This window comes from Cervus canadensis, chromosome 4, assembly GCF_019320065.1.
Source record: "Cervus canadensis isolate Bull #8, Minnesota chromosome 4, ASM1932006v1, whole genome shotgun sequence".
Taxonomy (NCBI): Eukaryota; Metazoa; Chordata; class Mammalia; order Artiodactyla; family Cervidae; genus Cervus; species Cervus canadensis.
In genome coordinates this window covers 75,009,895-75,027,195 of record NC_057389.1, presented here as the reverse complement: position 1 = coordinate 75,027,195, position 17,301 = coordinate 75,009,895, and the positions used below count along the sequence as shown (strand labels likewise).

Here is a 17,301-nt window from a genome sequence, read left to right as displayed (position 1 = left end):
TAAAAATAAAAAAAATATATAATTAATTTTAAAAAGCACCAGTTCATATGTTGAAACCCTGAATCCCCAGCCTGAGTGTGACTCTATTTAGAGAAGGGCCTCTAGAGAAGTAACTAACATTACGTGAGGTCATATAGTGGGGTCCTGACTCAAAAGACTTAGTGTCCTTATAAGAGACACCAGAAAACATTGTGTGTGTATGGATGTATGAGTCTCTATGCAGTAAATAAATATCCATGTGAGGACATGATGAGAAGGCAGCATTATATAAACCAGGAAGAGAGCCCATCTCAGAAATGGAATTTGGTGGCACTTATGAACTTCTAATTTTCAGAAGTGTGACAAAATAAATTTCTGTCCTGTAAACCACAGTGGTGTTTTATGAGAACATATGAGCAAGAACATATGAGCAAACTAATACACTGCATATCACTGATTTTGATAATTGCTCATATGTGCTTGCTATTTCAAACATAGTTCCTTATTCATTTCCAAACAATTTTTCATTGAACTATGATTTCCAACTTTCCAACTCTATCCTTCCCAGTAATATAGAGAAACAAGCTCCATGACAAAGTTGCCAGTAATAGTGAGTAGTTTTAGTCATCGTTTAGAAAATCACTGGAATTATAGCCATTTCTCACAGAGACATATCTGTGATAGATATGTGATAGATATAGATAGATAGATATAGATAGATATGTGATAGGATAAAAGTATCTATTCTCTCGACATTCCATGTTGTACAGTTCCGTGGCACTATATATTTTATAAACAAATGAATAAATGTCATCTAAAAATTCCCAGAATTTAAACCTATTCCCTGCTTTAATCTATGTATTTATAGAAACAAAGAATATAACAAGGCATAATTCTTAATTCTATCAGAGAATCAATCATATCCTTAGTGTACTCTCTGATTACAAAGAAAAACTTGAACAATCATAAATTTCAACTTATTGGATTAGTTTTGTGTAGTATTCAAGATATTAGTGTGACACTCTCATTTGTACATGCATGCTTAGTTATCTCTGATCCTTTGGGACCCCTTTTGGACTGTAGATTGCCAGGCTCCTCTGTCCATAGAATTTTTCAAGCAAGTATTCTGGAATGCGTTGTCATTTCCTCCTCAGGGGATCTTCCTGATCCAAAGATCAAACCCTCATCTCCTGGGTCCCCTGAATTACAGGAGGATTCTTTATCACTCAGCATCTCACAGTCTATTATTCCTCTTTGTGTCATGATACTATCAACAGTGAAAAAAACTGCAAATAACAAAAAGGATTATAAAACATGCTCTAAGTAAAGCATTATAGAAATGATAAATCGCAATTGATAAAATACAATAAGACCATATAAAATTGCATACATATATTTGAGGTGTGGCAAAGAGCTACAGGTAAGAGTCAGGCAGAACTACTAAGCAGAAAGGAACTTTGAGATCTTCAGGTTAAAAAGCTTCAATTCACAGATGTATTGGTCATTTCCCATTTGTCTCTTTATGTCCCTCTTCCAGTCTTCTTTACCTTGTTCCAAAACTCAGGATGTTGCTTTCTACAAACAAATACAAAAATATTTTACCCTTTAGATTTGGTTATGTTTGAACAAACAATGAATTCTTAGAATTCAAAGGGTAGGAGGAGAGAGCTGTTGGGGTGCTTGGTCCCCTGGCTCTCCTCCTGCTGAGGTAGCTAGTTGTCAGCGCAAGTGTGACTAGTGTTATTCTACCAAAGGCTAGGAACCCTGTATAACTATCCTATAGCTCTCCCCACTGACTCCTTCAAGCCTAACTTCCCATACTGTTAGCCCTGGGCCTATTCATTCTTCCCCCTTGGTTTCTGTTATCTTTTAAAAATACCTTATTAAACGCATGCCAATTGCCCCCTTTTTAGTGCATTGTTGTCTGCTGGAAAATGAACTGATAGGAAAGATGAGATCTCTAAATCCTAAAAAGTGCAAAGACTAACTTATCTTGGTCATATTATCATTTGCTTGTGATCTTATAAAAGCAAGAAGCATTAGCATAGTTATTATAAAGGCTTCTCTTCAAGTACTGGGTCAAAAATAACATTCAAAATTTCTAGTGTAAGATAAAACCAAGAATGTTCCTATTTGTTCCACTGCATTAAAATGTTAAGCAAAAAGAAAACACAAAAACTATAAGTAACAGTCTATTCTTCAGACAAGTCTCAAGAAGTTTCATAAGTGCCTTGTCATTGTACACTCTACTAGCTATCACAGGTTCTGGAAACCTGATCACAGTGACTCAGCTAAGTGGAAGAACCTAAGGTAGAACTAAATTCTTTACACATTTGGGCTCTGTGATTCAATCGGCATAGATGATAAGCTCAATGTTTTTTGAGAAACTAAATTATGTTGCCACATGAGATGAGGAAAAGAGAAATCTGGAAAACAGACATGCACAATAAAATGAGTGGATTGGCAAATTTTACAAAAGCAGCAAAAGTCCTTGATTGTAACAAAATGGTTAGGTTCAATACTTCTTGTTGCATATTTATCTCAAGGAAGCTACAATGAGCGTGAACACCAATCCTCAGATTCTTAGTGAAGAGTGAGAGCCTGGGAAACTGTGATACCCACAGTCCAACTGAAACCACAATGGTTATGAGGAGATTTTCTGGAGAAATAACAAGGATGATTAACAAGAACACACTGGCGACCTTCATTTTCCGACATCATTGCCAAAAGCCACAAGACAAACGTGTGAGTGGCAATGACTCTTCTCCACTAAGTTTTGACTAACAACTTAGCAAGAATGTGTTACCAAAACAGCTCCAGTATTCAACCAAATTCTTGAAAGAATAGCGGTTTCGTTTCATGAACCATGTCACATCATTATCAAGGCAGAATCTTTTCATTTTTATAAACTTGATTCATTTCCACAAGGAAAAAACAGATTACATATAGGAATTATAACCATCAACATTTATGGAAAACTGATACATTACCTGATGAAATGAATTTTTAAAACCCATTATATACTTTCCTTGAGATATAAAGGTAATAAACCCAACTCCTTTTATCTCCAGCTGAGCTTCACGTTTCTTTACAAAGTTGTTTATATTCTGATTTTTATATGCCTGCTCTAGGAAGGACTGTAACTTTAGTACTCTGACCACCTCAGTTGTGTAACTATGTGATAGTTAATGTATGTAAAATCAGGAAACTGTAACATTTTAGCAGAAAGCAGAGGAAAGCCTGCTAAAATGTTGAAGTTGGGTATTTTTCTTTCCTTTCTAAAATTGAGGAATTCAAAGAATGAGCTATCAGATTTCTGTTCAGCAAGTCACAGTTAAAGACCAGGGGCCTAGAGTTGTTTAATCCATACCAGATGTAAGGAACAAAGGTAGAAATAAAGAAAAAGGAGTCTGAATCCTGCATTGCTATAATTAAAAGAAAATGGAATTTTTTTTTTCTTTGTATTAGCGCAAAGGAAAAAGTTAATACATACTTAAAACTGTACAAGGAAACTTCAATTTTATCACAATAACAATTATTATGCTTTAATAATATACCTGTAATTGAGATAGACTTTTTTAACAATTACTTTGTGTTATCTGGTTTATACCTTTTTTTAAAAGCTGTTGATCTAGGAGCTTTTCTTAGGATCTAGTAATACTAATAGAAACTCTGAAACTGTTCAGATACTTTTCTGATGTTTGCTTTTAAGATCTATTATTTCTTAAGATTCCTGAAAATATGTTCAGAATGTAACTACAATGTTACTTTCATTATCATGTGTGCTTGGTCTCTTAGTTGTGCCCAACTCTTTGCAACCTCAAAGACCATAGCCCACCAGGTCTCACAGCTCACCAGGCCTCATTGTCCATGGGATTTTTCAGGTAAGGATACCAGAGTGGGTTGCTGTTTCCTTTTCCAGGGGGTCTTCCTGACCCAAGGATCAAGTCCCCTGAGTCACCTGTGTTGGCAAGCGGTTTCTTTACCACTGAGCCTTCTAGGAAGCCCCATTTCAATATTGCATAAGATGTTTTTTGTTACTCCTTATTGGCTGGTGTGAATCCTCTCAATATGTATTACTTAAGTTATAAAACATTTTCTTTAATCATTTCTTTAACACTTTTGTTCCTTTTATTGTTTTACTCTCTTTATTTGAAATTTGTCCCCAAAAATTTCCAATTCAAGTTTCATTATTTCATTAGATCAGTCTTTCAGCTCAATAATTTCTTTATTTTTTTAATTAAAAATTTTTTCTAAGGTATATTTATACTGATATTTCATTGAATGTTTTACATCTGCCACCAAATTGTAAACTTTTGAGATCTCAATTTTTTTCTCTTTTAGTGGTAGCCCACTTTGTTTAGGGAACATTTCATGCAAAGATGGTCTCAATAAAAGACAGAAATTGTATGGACCTAACAGAAGCAGAAGATATTAAGAAGAGGTGGCAAGAATACACAGAAGAACTATATAAAAAAAGATCTTCATGACCCAGATAATCACGATGGTGTGGTCACTCACACTCACCTAGAGTCTGACATCCTGAAATGTGAAGTCAAGTGGACCTTAGGAAGCATCACTATGAACAAAGCTAGTGGAGGTGATGGAATTCCAGTTGAGCTATTTCAAATCCTGAAAGATGATGCTGTGAAACTCCTGCACTCAATGTGCCAGCACATTGGGAAAACTCAGCAGTGGCCACAGGACTGGAAAAGGTCAATTTTCATTCCAATCCCAAAGAATTCTCAAACTCCTGCACAAATTGCACTCATCTCACATGCAAATAAGTAATGCTCAAAATTCTCCAAGCCAGGCTTTAAGCAATATGTGAACTATGAACTTCCAGATGTTCAAGCTGGATTTAGAAAAGGCAGAGGAACCAGAGATCAAATTGCCAACATCTGCTGGATCATCGAAAAAGCAAGAGAGTTCCAGAAAAACATCTATTTCTACTTTATTGACTATGTCAAAGCCTTTGACTGTGTGGATCACAATAAGCTGTGGAAAATTGTGAAAGCGACAGGAATACCAGATCATCTGACTTGCCTTTTGATAAACCTGCATGCAGGTCAGGAAGCAACAGTTAGAACTGGACATGGAACAACAGACTGGTTCCAAATAGGAAAAGGAATACATCAAGGCTGTATATTGTCACCCTTTATTTAACTTATATGCAGAGTACATCATGAGAAATGCTAGACTGGAGGAAATACAAGCTGCAATCAAGATTGCCGGGAGAAACAACAATAACCTCACATATGTAGATGACACCACCCTTATGGCAGAAAGTGAAGAAGAACTAAAGAGCCTCTTGATGAAAGTGAAAGAGGAGAGTGAAAGAGTTGGCTTAAAGCTCAAGGTTCAGAAAACTAAGATCATGGCATCCAGTCCCATCACTTAATGGCAAATAGATGGGGAAACAGTGGAAACAGTGGCTGATTTTATTTTTTGGGCTCCAAAATCACTGCAGATGGTGACTGCAGCCATGAAATTAAAAGACATTTACCCCTTGGAAGGAAAGTTCTGACTCACCTAGACAACATATTGAAAAGCAGAGACATTACTTTGCCAACAAAGGTCCATCTAGTCAAGGTTATGGTTTTTCTAGTAGTCATGTATGGATGTGAGAGTTGGACTATAAAGAAAGCTGAGTGCTGAAGAATTGATGCTTTTGAACTGTGGTGTTGGAGAAGACTCTTGAGAGTTCCTTGGACTGCAAGGAGATCCAACCAGTCCGTCCTAAAGGAGATCAGTCCTGGTTGTTCATTGGAAGGACTGATGCTGAAGCTGAAACTCCAATACTTTGGCCACCTGATGCAAAGAGCTGACTCATTGGAAAAGACCCTGATGCTGGGAAAGATTGAGGGCAGGAGGAGAAGGGGATGACAGAGGATGAGATGGTTGGATGGCATCACCGACACAATGGACATGGGTTTGGGTGGACTCTGGGAGTTGGTGATGGACAGGGAGGCCTGGCGTGCTGCGATTCATGGGGTCACAAAGAGTTGGATATGACTGAGCGACTGAACTGAACTGAAATTTAAATTTATTAGTCATGATATAACCAAAACAGACCTTTCAAAAAAATAGTATCTTTTCTTCAAAGGAAATTTTTTTATATTGGTCAGACCCAATTTTTTAAAGACCATTTTTCACATATTGAGTTTTTTAATATAGGCTAGAATAAATATTAATTCAAAAAATTGAGGTTATATTTAATATTTTGCCAGACATTTTACTGTTACTCTTGATATTTACAAGGTGATAATTTTCACATTGCTAACTTCTTGACTTATATCCAAAAATTTATATCCAAATAAAGCTAGGATTTACTTGAAAATCACACTGTTAAAACTGGGATGGTAAGTATTCCATGTGTAATGTGTTTTGGTGCTTTACCTCATTTCTTCAGAGCACTTAAGATATTACCCTAAGGGATAGTATTTTGATATCTGTCTATCTATCTATCATCTATGTAAAAGCCCAGAATGTGACACGACTTCATTTTAAACACTCTCTCTGTAAGTCTTTTCTTTATTTTTTCATTTATTTTTATTAGTTGGAGGCTAATTACTTTACAATATTGTAGTGGTTTCTGGCCATACATTGACATGAATCAGCCATGGATTTACATGTGTTCCCCATCCCGATCCCCCCTCCCGCCTCCCTCCCCACCCCATCCCTCTGGGTCTTCCCAGTGCACCAGGCCCGAGCACTTGTCTCATGCATCCAGCCTGGGCTGGTGATCTGTTTCACCCTAGATAGTACACATGTTTTGATGCTGTTCTCTCGAAACATCCCACCCTCGCCTTCTCCTATAGAGTCCAAAAGTCTGTTCTGTACATCTGTGTTTCTTTTTCTGTTTTTCATTAGGGTTATCGTTACCATCTTTCTAAATTCCATATATATGCGTTAGTATACTGTATTGGTATTTATCTTTCTGGCTTACTTCACTCTGTATAATGGGCTCCAGTTTCATCCATATCATTAGAACTGATTCAAATGAGTTCTCTTTAATGACTGAGTAATATTCCATGGTGTATATGTACCACAGCTTCCTTATCCATTTGTCTGCTGATGGGCATCTAGGTTGCTTCCGTGTCCTGGCTATTATAAACAGTGCTGAGATGAACATTGGGGTGCACGTGTCTCTTTCAGATCTGGTTTCCTCGGTGTGTATGTCCAGGAGTGGGATTGTTGGGTCATATGGCAGTTCAAAACACTATAAATGTCAGGGCTGTCTCCAGTATATTTAGGCCCTGTTAATGACTGCCTCTCTACCCTAGCAAGTATAAAGTGCTGGTATTCCAACTTTTACATGTATTGTAGCCTGCAGCAGTTAAAATCTCCCAACTCTAGAAGTGGACTATGTTTTAAACAGGGCTTTGAGGACTATTCTGAAATCATAAGACATATAACTGCTCTGACAATAAATATAGTCCAAGCCAAAACATACAGCATATAAACAATCTTTGGCCTATAAAATAAGGCAAGATAATAGCAGAATCTATATATTTTAAAGGATGCTGCTTTTGTACTTGCCAAAGGACACACCAGATATCCTGCAGTAGGTGAACAGAGAAACCTTGGTTCATCTGGACAATGGAATATTATTCATCACTAAAAAGGAATGAGCTATTAAGCCATAAAAAGACATGGAGTATTCTATAAGAGAAAGAAAAGGCTACATACTGCATGATTCCAACTATATGAATTTCTGGAAAAGGGTAAAATATAGTTGCAATTAAAAGATCAGTGGTTGCCAGGGTCAGGGTGTATGTGTAGATGAATAGGCAGAAGACTGTAAAAAGACTCTGTATGATAGTATAATGATGAGTATACATCATAATACATTTGAATAAATCCACAGAATGTACAATACCAACAATGAATGTGTGTGAGTGTGCAGTCATGTCTGACTCTTTACAATCTCATGGACTGTAGCCTGATAGGCTTCTCTGTCCATGGAATTCTCTAGGCAAGAATATGGGAGTGGGTTGTCATTTCCAACTCCAAGGAATCTTCCTGACCTAGGAATCGAACCCAAGTCACCTGTGTCTCCTGCATTGGCAGGCTGATCCTTTAGCACTAGCACCACCTGGAAAGCCCAAGAATACTGGAGTGGGTTGCTATACCCTCCTCCAAGGGATCTTTTTGACCAAGGGGTCGAACCCGAGTCACCTGTGTCTCCTGCATTGCAGGCAGAGTCTTTACCGCTGAGCCACAGGGGAAGCCAACAGTGGATGCTAGGGTAAACTGTGGACTGTTCTCAGTCATTCAGTCATGTCTGACTCTTCATACCCCCATGGACTGTAGCCCACCAGGCTCCTCTGTCCATGCTGACTCTCCAGGCAAGAATACTGAAGTGCGTTGCCATGCCCTCCTCCAGGGGATCTTCCCAACCCAAGGATCAAACCCAGGTCTCCTGCATTGCAGGCAGATTCTTTACCATCTGAGCCACTAGGTAGTTATACTGTGCCAATGTAGGCTCATCTTGTTGAAAATAAATATATATATATATAAATATACACACAGACCTCTCTGGCGGCTGCTGTTGATAAGACTAGAGGATATGCATGGTAGGGGGAGGGTGTATATGAGAAAACACTGTATCTTCCACTCAATTATGTTGTAAATATAAAACTACTCTAAAAATGAAGTCTTTTAAACATTTTAAAAAAGATACTGATAAGGTTTCTATCTGAAAAGATGGCTTAGAACTTGAGGTGATTTGTAAGAGTAACTACATTTACTGTTTTATGAAAGTAGCATGGTCATCCATTTGAATGCCTTTGCAGCCCCTAGAAAAAATGTATAGTCACTTGAGGAAGAATTATCCAACTCAGTATTTTTAGGTGGTTTCTACATACTTGAAACCTAGCCATCTTGGGAGAAAACATCCTTGCCAATATCTGGGTGTTGTGAGATACTGTTGTAGAAAAAGGAGCTGAAGAAAGAAAACTAAATGATAAGTTCTTCTCGCAAAGGATGAATAATCAGGAACACCATAGGACAGAATGGTGTTCTATAGGGCACAGACATTTGGCAACATCTAGAGATATTTTTGATTGTTGTAACTAGGGCAGAGAAGAAAGGGGAAGATTATCTGCATGTAGTATTTGGAGGCCAGTAACACTACTAAACATCCTACAATGAACAAGACAGCCCCCCCCTCCCAACTGCAGCCAGAATTATTTGATCCAAAGTTTTAATAGTGCCTAAGTTGAAGAACTTCTGCCATAGAGAAAAGAAAAAATCATCACACTACTAGAGAAGAGCAGAAGAACATGGCAACATGGTGACACAATCAAAAGCAGAATGATGCTTCAAGTCAGAATGTGGGGTGCAATTCACATTAACAGAAGAAATGTGGGAGCAAACACTAGGAATGCTTGGCAGAAAACAAAGGAATGACCTCATTGTGGCACAAATAGAGGTCAGAGGTCTTAGGAGCATTCTGTATAAGAATTTTCTGAGCCCAATTGTTTACCATAGATTACCTCCAAGCTTCTTGATAAAGGCTCAAATGATTTAAAGGTAAAATCCCCATTATAAAATCAATAGCTCCATAGATAACTATAAAATGAATGGCGCTAAAATATAACCAATCATTAAACTTATCTGGAAAAAGCAGAGGAAAAATAGGATATAGTGTTACTCTGTATTTTCTTCTACTTTCTATGCTCTTTAAAACTAGTTTTATTTTTTCCTGAAAAAGTAATAAATCTACTATCCTTTTCTAACTTTACAATCTGTGAATCATGAATCATGTTAGCCAATGTATCTCATCAAAAAATGACATAGCTATATATAGCTATGTATGTATACACACACACATAAACACACATAGTGGAATTCTTTACCTTCTGAACCACCACTTCTATTTAAAAAGTACAATTAAACATTACAGTGAAGGATACGATGGTGGAGGAGTAGGTAGACATGGAGTACATCTCTCTCCATGGATACATCAGGAATACACCTGCAGACACAGAAGTGCATGCAGAACAACAGCTGAGAGCGGACAGGAGTACCTGACTAGCGGAAAAGAATATATAGACCCACACAAAACTTGGTAGGACCAAGGAGCTGGGGGAAAAACAGGAGTGTTAGTAGAACTGGACCTGCCCTCAAGGGGTGGGTGAATTGAAGCAGGGTCCAAATGCCACATTGAGGCAATTGCCTGAGTCAGAGGAGAAACATTTGTGGCTGAGAGTAAAACAGCTCATCTGTGGCAGCCAAAATGGAATGAGGATCAGACAGCCCTTGCCGCAGCATACATACCCCAGACAGCACAGTGGCTAGGAGCTAGAGTTTAGGGACTGTGGAGCAATCCTCGGGCAAGAGCTGCTGTTGACTGCAGAGAGATGGATGGAAGGGATGTGAGGGAGGAGACTGTGGTGGGAAATGCCTGTGGAGGAAAGCCAGGCAGCCATGGAAGCAAGGTGATACGGCCCAGTCACGTGTATGGGGTGGAGCCATCCATAGCCTCTCTCTCCGCACATGCCAGCATGGGCAGATGAAAAATAGAGAGGCTGGCCCATCAAATGCCTGACACATTGAACTACAGAGTAGGACCCCACCCAAGGTGCCTGTTTAAGTGCCTGACGTGCCCATCTACAGAGTAGGATCCCAGCCAGGAGAACGGGGGTGGGGGGTGCCCTCTATATGCCTTATACACAGAACAACAGAGAAGGACCCCAGGCAAGGCAGCCCTCTAAGTGCCTGAATGGGTGGAGCTATGGAGAAAGGCTGGCCAAAGAGGCCTTCTGATCGCCAGTTACAAGAGGCTCGAAAAAAGACTCTGATAGGGCCACAACGTCTGCAACCGAGGCAGTCCATGTCCCTTGTACACTTGACGCCACCAGGGTCCCTGCAGGCCAAGCAGCTGAGCCACCTTCCTGCTCAACTCACACTGGGGCAGAGCTGCCACAGGCAAAAAAAGTCCTGCACCTATGCGTGCAGGGTCGCTTCAGTAGTGTCCAACTCTTTGCAACCCTATAGACTGTGGCCTGCCAGGCTTCTCTGTCAGGAAGGGGGTTCTCCAGGCAAGAATACTGGAGCGTATTGGCCAATACTGGTTGCCATCCCCTTCAAGAGCACTATATTTCCTGCTGCCCTAGCCATCAACTCCCCTGAGAACCTGGTGCTGCCAGAACCCCTGCGACCCAAATGGCTGCACCACCTCCACACCCGGCCCTCACAGGGGCAGACCCAAGGCCTCCAGAGCAGCCTCAGGAGCAAACCCCAGTGGACGACCCACATGCAGAGGTGGAAATAAAACCACAATTGAAACCCAGGGGCGGTGTGGCTAAGGAAGAAGACCCACACCCTCCCACCAGCTGCACAAGCTGCAGATTAAATCCACACGATCATCTAGGCAGACTCTGTGTCTGTGGAATATATAAAGGTCATTGAGAGCTCCCGCAAAAGAAAACACACTAGTTCTGATAGCTGTGGACACTGGAGGCAGGAACAGACAGGAGTAGAACCAGGTTATAATCTGAGCTGCCCCCACAGCAGGTCCAGAGACCAGCACAGTGAAGGAAGGCATCCCAGGGAGGTGGGGTGGACTGTGACTCCCAGCGAGAGAAAGGACTCTGACAGCAGTGACTCGAGAGAAACATTTACTATTTTTATGTTTTGACTTGTTCTATAGATATTTTTGGATTTTTTTTCTTTTTTTCCCCTTTTTATCCCTCCTCTGTTGTAGTTGTCAGTTTTATTGGCACTATGAAATTCAATTAAGCTTTTGAGCTTTTTTTGGTATCTTTTTTTCCTCAATCATTTTTTATTGTTACTAAAAACTTCTGCCTCTATGCTTTCTGCAGTTTTTAGTTTTTATCTTTTTTAATTTTTAATCTTTTAAACCTATTATTATTATTTCTATATTTATTCCTTTGTTTGCTTTTCCTACTGTTCTTTTCCCCTTGCAGTTAACTTTTAATATATATATAAATCTTCTTTATCTACCTCTATTTAACTTTGCATATCTACTCTTTCTTTCTTTTCTTTATTTCCCTTCCTCTCAACATATTTGTTAGTTTTATTTTCATTGTTTTATTCCCCAATTGGTACCTTGCTTTAGTTTTGTTTTCCAGTTTGTGCTTTAGTTAGTTTTGTTCTGGTAGATATAATTTTTGGTTCCCTTTGTTCACTGGGTCAATCTACTGTACTTCATTTTTGTTGGGCTGTTTTGATTTTGCTTAGGGGTGTATATGTATATATTCAGTCACACTTTTAATTGTTGTTACAGACCTCTGCCTCTAACTTGGGCCATTTCAGTTTTATGGAGTTTCCCTTTATTTATTCTTTTCTCTTTCTTCTTTCATTTTTTTCCCTTTCTCTTTTTATAATTTTAATTTTTTAAAACCTAGTATATTTTTTCTACATTTATTTCTTTGTTTGCCTTTCCTACTGTTCTTTTCCCCTTGCACTTAATCTTTAATGTATATAAATCTTATTCATCTACCTCTATTTAACTTTGCATATCTATTCTTTCTTTCTTTTTTTTATTTCCCATCCTCTCAACATATTTGTTAGTTTTATTTTCATTGCTTTATTCCCCAATTGGCACCTTGCTTTAATTTTGTTTTCCAGTTTGTCCTTCAGTTAGTTTTGTTCTGGTAGATATAATTTTTGGTTTCCTTTGTTCACCAGGTCAATCTACTGTATTTTACTTTTGTTGGGGTGTTTTGATTTTGCTTATGGGTGCTATGTATATGTGTATATTCAGTCACACTTTTTATTGTTGTTATAAACCTTTGCATCTATGTTGGGCTTTTGTAGTTCTGTGGAATTTTCCTTTTTTTTTTTTTGCTTTTTTCTTTATTTTTCCATTTTTTTTTCTTTACATTTTTATAATTTTAACTTTTAATTTTTTAAAACCTATTATATTTTTCTACATTTATTCCTTTGTTTGCCTTTCCTACTGCTCTCTTCCCCTTGCAGTTAATGTTTAATATATATATAAATCTTCATCTACCTTTAACTTTGCATAACTAATCTTTCTTTCTTTTCTTACCTCTCCTCTCAACATATTTCTTAGTTTTGTTTTTGTTACTTTAATCCCCTCTTGGCACCTTGCTTTAGATTTGTTTTCCACTTTGTGCTTTAGTTAGTTTAGTTCTTAACTGGTAAATATAATTTTTGACTTTTTTGTTCGCTGGGTCAATTTATTGTACTTTATTTTTGTTGGACTGTTTTGACTTGTCTCGTGGGTGTTATATGTAAATGTGTATATTCCATTATTTTAATTATTATTTGCCTGATTTTCTAACTGCCATTTGTCTGAGGTTCATCTTTGGTTTCTCGTTTTTGGATATTTGTTTTAATCTTACTTAATGCCATAACAAACCACTTGTGGAATCTTTGTTCCTGACCACAGATCAAGTCCTGAGTCTTTGGGGTGGGAGCACTGACTCCAAGATCCTATACTACAAGAGAACTAACCCTAGAGGGTATCAAATAGTGAGAACTCACATAATGGAAACCACTGGAAAACAAGACCTGGCATCATCCAATCATCAATAGCACCCTGTTCAGGATGCCTCACCTAAACAACAAAGGAAACAAAAATACAAACCCAATCATTAGCAGACATGATTACCACCTCACTCAGCCTTGCCCATCAGAGGAAAAACAAACAAACAAACCAACAAAAACTCAGCACAAATATCACCCTATAAGGAGCTTACGCAAACTGCTGGACCAACTTTAGAGGGCAGAAACCAAAAGGAAGAAAGAATTCAACCATGAAGCCTGGGAGAAGGAGACCTCATATATAGTATGTTAAAATAAATAATAATGAAAAGGCAGAGAAATATTGCACAAATGAAGGAAGAAACTAGAAGTCCAAATAAATGAAGAGGCAATAGGCAAACTACCTGCAAAAGAATTCAGAATAGTGATAGTAAAGATGATCAAAAACCTTGTAATCAAAATGGAGAAAATGCAAGAACCAATTAACAAAGACCTAGAAGAATTAAAGAATAAACATGCAGAGACAAACAACACAATTACTGAAATTAAAAATACTCTAGATGGAATCAATAACAGAATATCTGGAGCAGAAGAATGAATCAGTAAGCTGGAAGATAAAATGGTGGAAATAACTGCTGAAGAGCAGAATAAAGAAAAAAGAATGAAAAGAATGGAGGATAGTCTCAGAGACCTCTGGGACAGTATCAAACACACCAACATTTGAATTATAGTGGTCCCAGAAGGATAAAAGAAAAAGAAAGGGTATGAGAAAATTTTTGTAGAGATTATACTTGAAAATTCCCCTGACATAGAAAAGGAAATAGTGCATCAAATCCAAGAGGCATATAGGATAATCCCAAAGAGAAACATGCCAAGACACATACTAATCAAACTAACAAAAACTAAATACAAAGAAAGAACATTAAAAGCAGCAAGGGAGAAGCAACAAGTAACATACAAGGGAAACCCCATAACTTAACAGCTGATCTTTCAGCAGATACTCTGCAGACCAGAAGGGAATGGCAGGATATATTTAAAGTACTGAAAGGGAAATCTCTACAACCAAGATTACTGTACTCAGCAAGGATCTCATTCAAAATTGATGGAAAAATGAAAAGCTTTTCAGAGAAGCAAAAATTAGAATTCAGTACCACCAAACCAGCTTTACAACAAATATTAAATGGACTTCTATAGTCAAGAAATACAAGAGAAGAAAAAAGATCTACAAAATCAACCCCAAACAATTAAGAAAACGGCAACAGGAACATATATATCAATAATTACTTTAAATATAAATAGATTAAATACTCCAACTAAAAAATAGAGACCGGTGTATGGATACAAAAACAAGATTCATATATATGCTGCCTACAAGAAATGCACTTCAGATCTAAAGACACATATAGACTGAAAGTGAGAGGATGGAAAAATATATTCCATGCAAATGGGAAGCAAAAGAAAGCTGAAGTAGCAATCCTCATAACAGGCAAAATAGACCTTAAAATAAAGAAGGTTACAAGAGATAAGGAAGGACACTACATAATGATCAAGGGATCAATCCAAGATGAAGACATAACAATTGTAAATTTCTGTGCACCCAACAGAGGAGCACCTCAAAACACAAGACAAACGCTGAGACATAAAAGGAGAAATTGACAGTAACACAATAATACTAGGAGACTTTAACACCCCACTCACACCAATGGAAAGATTATCAAAACAGAAAATTAGAAAGGAAACAGAAGTCTTAAATGAAACATTAGATAAGATGGATATCACTGATAACTTCAGAACATTCCATTCAAATGCAGAAGAAAACACCTTCCTCTTAAGTGCACATGGAGCATTCTCCAGGATAGAGCACATATGAGGTTACAAATCAAACCTCAGTAAATGTAAAAAAACTGAAACCATATCAAGCATTTTCTCTGACTACAATGCTATGAGACTAGATATCAATTACAAGGAAAAAACAAAATCTGTAAGAAACACAAAAACATGGAGATTAAACAACACATTTCTAAATAACCAACAGGTTACTGAAGAAATCAAAAGGGAAATAAAAAAATTTCTAGAAACAAATGACAATGAAAACATGACAAGTCAAAACCTATGGGATGCAGCAAAAGCAGTTCTAAGAGGGAAGTTTATAGCAATACAATCCTACCTCAAGAAACAAGAAAAGCATGAAATAGACAACCTAACTTTACACCTGAAACAACTGGAAAAAGAAGAAGAACAACAACAACAACAAAAACAAGATTAGTAGAAGTAAAGAAATCATAAAGATATGAGCAGAAATAAGCAAAAAGAGAAATGAAAGAAACAATAGTAAAGATTGATAAAACAAAAAGCTGGTTCTTTGAGAAAATAAACAAAATTGACAAAGCTTTAGCCAAACTCATCAAGAAAGAAAGGAAAGGAATCAAACTGACATAATTAGAAATGAAAAAGGAGAGGTTACAACAGACAATGCATAAATACAAAGGCTTATAAGAGACTATTATGAACAACCATATGGCAATAAAATGGATAACCTGGAAGAAATGGACAGATTCTTAGAAAAGTTCAATCTTCCAAGACTGAACCAGAAAGAAATAGAAATTATGAACAACCCAATTACAAGCACTGAAATTAAAGCTGTGATCAAAAATTTCCCAAAACAACAAAAGTCCAGGAATCAGAGGGCTTCACAGAAGAATTCTATCAAACATTTAGAGAATAGCTAATGCCTATCCTTCTAACACTCTTCCAAAAAACTGCAGAGGAAGAACACTTCCAAATTCATTCTATGAGGTCACCATCCCTGATACTAAAACCAGACAAAGACAACACAAAAAAAGAAAACTATAGGCCAATATCACTGATGAACATAGATGCAAAAATCCTGAACAAATTTTTAGCAAACAGAATTCAGTAACACATCAAAAAGCTCATACACCATGATTAAGTTGGGTTTATTCCAGGAATGCAAAGATTCTTCAATATATGCAAAATCAAACAATGTGATACACCATATTAACAAATTGAAGATAAAAACCATATGATAATATCAATAGATGCAGAAAAAGCCTTGGACAAAATTCACCACCCATTTATGATTAAAACTCTTCAAAAAATGGGCATAGAAGGAAGCTACCTCAACATAGTAAAGGCCATATATGATAAACCTACAGTTCAGTTCAGTTCAGTCACTCAGTCATGTCCTACTCTTTCCAACCCCATGAATCACAGCACGCCAGGCCTCCCTGTCCATCACCAAATCCCAGAGTTTACTCAAACTCATGTCCATTGAGTCGGTGATGCCATCTAACCATCTCATCCTCTGTCATCCCTTTCTCATCCTGCCCTCAATCTTTCCCAGCATCAGGGTATATTCAAAAGAGTCAGCTCTTCACATCAGGTGGCCAAAGTACTGGAGTTTCAGCTTCAGCATCAGTCCTTCCAATGAACACCCAGTACTCATCTCCTTTAGGATGAACTGGTTGGATCTCCTTGCAGTCCAAGGGACTCTCGAGTCTTCTCCAACATCACAGTTCAAAAGCATCAATTCTTCTGGGCTCAACTTTCTAAGCCTACAGCAAAGATTACTCTCAATGGTGAAAAACTGAAAGCATTCCCCCAAAGATCAGGAACAAGACAATGGTGTCCACTTTTGTGACTATTATTCAACATAGCTACAGTATTCAGAGAAGAAAAAAATAAAAATAATCGATTGGAAAAGAAGAAGTAAAGCTCTCACTGTTTGCATATGACATGATACTGTACATAGAAAACCATAAACATAGTATCAGAAAATTACTAGAGCTAATCAGTGAATTTAGCAAGGTTGCAGGATAC

General features: G+C 37.6%; 1 protein-coding gene across 2 annotated transcripts in view; it reads right to left on the bottom strand.

Annotated features, from left to right (window-relative positions):
- Positions 1-1,358: 1,358 nt before the first annotated feature.
- Positions 1,359-17,301, bottom strand: part of LOC122440076 (protein FAM170A-like) — a 32,042-nt gene continuing 16,099 nt past the window's right edge. For both annotated transcript variants that reach the window (XM_043465880.1, XM_043465879.1), the window contains exon 3: positions 1,359-1,554. The gene's annotated coding sequence lies outside the window, so the exon portion shown is untranslated. The remainder of the gene's footprint in view (positions 1,555-17,301) is intronic.